At 35.5% G+C, this 3,280-nt stretch overlaps 1 long non-coding RNA gene across 2 annotated transcripts; it reads left to right on the forward strand.

Moving 5' to 3' along the window:
- Positions 1 to 14: 14 nt before the first annotated feature.
- On the forward strand, positions 15 to 3,280 carry LOC121322030. Of its 2 annotated transcripts, none has more exons than XR_005950995.1 (5): positions 15 to 333; positions 728 to 818; positions 1,199 to 1,353; positions 1,862 to 2,034; positions 2,748 to 3,280. It is a non-coding gene; the product is annotated as an uncharacterized LOC121322030 (long non-coding RNA). The 2 variants fall into 2 exon arrangements; XR_005950996.1 differs by having other exon boundaries at positions 1,943 to 2,034.

The following is a 3,280-nucleotide window of genomic DNA, read 5'->3' on the forward strand; positions in this document are numbered from 1 at the left end:
TCTGGCATGTTGGAAAAAAGATTAAAAACATCTTGCCCATGTTTTTACAGCTAATTAGTGTGTGTGTCGTAATATTTTTAGTTAAGAATGCTATGAACATTAGGAAATAGTTTGAGAAATTGCTATACTTCATTTTGTGCGACTAATTTTGTTTTTGTTTTCCCCACTCTTAGGGTTTGTTGGCTTGTTTAACCTTTTGTTCCTATGGCCAGGCTTTTTCTTGCTTCATTACACTGGTTTTGAGGCCTTTGAGTTACCCAGTAAGCTTGTGTGGATGTATCTCATCATTAATGGACTTATTGGGACAGTTCTATCTGAGTTTCTTTGGCTATGGTATGCTCTTTATTCTTTTATTACTGAAATTAGTCACATAACTGGCATGAGCCAAAATAACACAAGGGAATACACTTCTGTAAGGTCATGGGTAGCTTTACTGTCAACTTCATTACCAGCTGTTAAGACCACTTAAAGTACAAATGAATGTCTTTGACTTAGCAATATAATGCTCTTTTTTGCACTGACTGCAATTAGTTACTGTGTCTCAGTCGTTTTTCTGTATTCTTTTTTTTAATAACTATTGCATTGGGTTGGGTGATAATATGTTAACATGACAAAAGTATAGGTAGATGACTGACATTTTTATATTTCTAATTCAGTACCTGGTACTGCTTTTGTTTGCTGTTGGGAAGTCCAATCATTTCTCTCTCTCTCTCGCTTTGTTTCTTAGGGGTTGCTTTCTAACCTCTTCATTGATAGGTACACTTGCATTGAGTCTTACGGTACCTCTGTCCATAATTGCTGACATGTGCATGCAAAAGGTAAGTGTAATGATATATTATCAGTCTGTTGTTGGCATGACTGGACACAACATCTGTGTAGAAACAGGGCTCAGTAGAAACCGCTTGATACATGGACAGTATGTATGTGCTATTATATTCTTTATGGAGTAAAGTACGCTGACGGCTTTGGAGAATAAATTGTGTCTTTTGGATTATAAGAGAACTGTTTTGTATTCACTATATATTCTTTTCTGACTGATCTTGGAGGCATGCAGCAACTCCAGGTCATTTTTGTTCTGCATTCTATAGAATGTTGCACTGCACCAGTATCTACTCGCAACTTATACATTTGTCCCTTTTTTTTTTGTTTGTTTTTTTTTTTTTTTTTAACGTGATTGATAATGCTTTTTCTTTCCCAGGTGCGGTTTTCTTGGCTGTTTTTTGCAGGTGCCGTCCCTGTTTTTCTTTCCTTCTTCATTGTTACCATTTTATGCCACTACAATAACTGGGATCCAGTGATGGTGGGTGTGAGAAGGGTTTTTGCTTTTATCTGTCGGAAGCATCGAGTACAAAGGTAGGAATGCTGTGTATTAAAGAATGCATTGATAAATAGCCAGGTGAGATTTTGAACTGCAATACTGCCACTTGTTAATATAACAACTGGGCTTCCCACACGTTGAATGCGTTCAAGGCTTAGTATATTGCCCTTACTATGTGAATGTACTGTATGTCACAAATGGCATTGGTTAGTTTAGAAATAATTTTGCAATCTGAACGCAGAACTTGATAATATGTGATTTGCGAAGTATTTGAGGAATGTACCAATCACATCTATTGACTGCTTGCTGAGATCTTAGATGCTTCCAGTTAGTTCTGCCCAAGCAAGTTCTCACATACTGAAGTTAGGTCATCTAGGTTTCCTTCCACTTTTGAACAAATAGGCTGCCTGCTTTTCAGATTATCAGGATGATCATGTATTTCTAATGCAAACCCAATACTATAAATGTAATGCATTTATTTAGTATTTGTATGCAACTGTATCAAAATAAAATGTTGTTTTTGTGTTTTGATGGCCTTTCTAGGACCTTAGAAGGAACTCGAGTTGGTTTGGGCATCTGTAGTAGTTATTTTAATAAGTTAAAGAGGTGTCCTGTATTACACAGAACTTCAGAAGACAGTGAGCAGTGTGAAAGCCTCATTCCTATGCATGGTGTTTCTCAGGATGATGGGCCCAGCTGCTGTTCATAAACTACAGGTACTTATGCTGTAAAGTAGACTGTATGTAATATTATAGATGCATAGATGCAAACTTGTAAATCCACAATTTTTATCCAGTTATTTTTGCTACTGGACCCAAATACATATAGAAAAACCATAATATATTTTACAATTATTTTAACACTAGGATATATGTTATGTTTGCACAAGTATGATCCCAGTGTTACAAATTAAATATTTTTGCCCTTCTCTAAAGTTTTGAAAACTGTAAATAACTTTTTGAAACAAAATCACTTTGAGAATAAGTAAGCTATCCTGCTGCAGTCTCACCCAAAACATTACAAAAATACAGTTATCATTTCACACTAACTCAGTTACATTTCATAAAGCTGTGAATAAGATGATAAAACATAAATATATAAATAAGTTTCTGGCTTGCAGGTCTAATATAATTTTCTGCATATTCTTTAAAATACATTGTTTTTGGTGTAGTTCTTATATCTAGTGCATGTGTGCATTAAAACAGATGTTGTTACCAGCTGTTCTGTATAGTTCCACGCCTTGCCTCTTAATATATTTAATGATCCTTTGAGGTGTGTTTGTTAGTTGTGCTGCAGGAAGTTGACCTTTACTGTAGTATTTGTTTGCCAGGAAACTACAGATGCCGCCAATCTTGGAATAGTTTATACTGCTGTCAGCATCAAGCAGTAATCCCTTTTTTGTTTTGTCTTTCTTTTTTCCCTCATACAGAGTAAGAGCAGCGTTTGGCAAAGTGACAATCCTGGAGAAGCCTGAAGGAAACTTTGTTTTTCAGTGCCTCTTTTTACTTTTTTTTTTTTTTTTTTTAATGATGTGCAAACATTTGATCCCTTCAAACTTAAATTACTGTACCTTCGCAAGGACCCCCTTTTATACTGGACTTTGTTTAATGGTACGTACCTGCAGATTTGTTAGGAAACCAAAACCTTTGGAGTAGCCTACCTGCCTTACCGAATGTAAAGAATGACAATATGGGGAGACCACTTGAAACACTCAGACTTTTCAGCACAGTAGAGCACATAAGAGGTAACGGTTTACTCTTTTCATTTTCACTAGATGCTGGATACTAATATAAGACGTGTGAATTGGTACTACATCCTCCCACTAAGCTCTGAAAGGAAAAGTACCCTTTCTATTGGATGTGGTACAGAATACCAACACCCTACAGTGTACATAGGAGATCAAATATGAATACAACAGAAGATAAAAGTATTATATTTTATTGTAAAAAAAAAAAAAAAGGA

Source organism: Polyodon spathula, chromosome 10 (assembly GCF_017654505.1).
Source record: "Polyodon spathula isolate WHYD16114869_AA chromosome 10, ASM1765450v1, whole genome shotgun sequence".
Lineage (NCBI taxonomy): Eukaryota > Metazoa > Chordata > Actinopteri > Acipenseriformes > Polyodontidae > Polyodon > Polyodon spathula.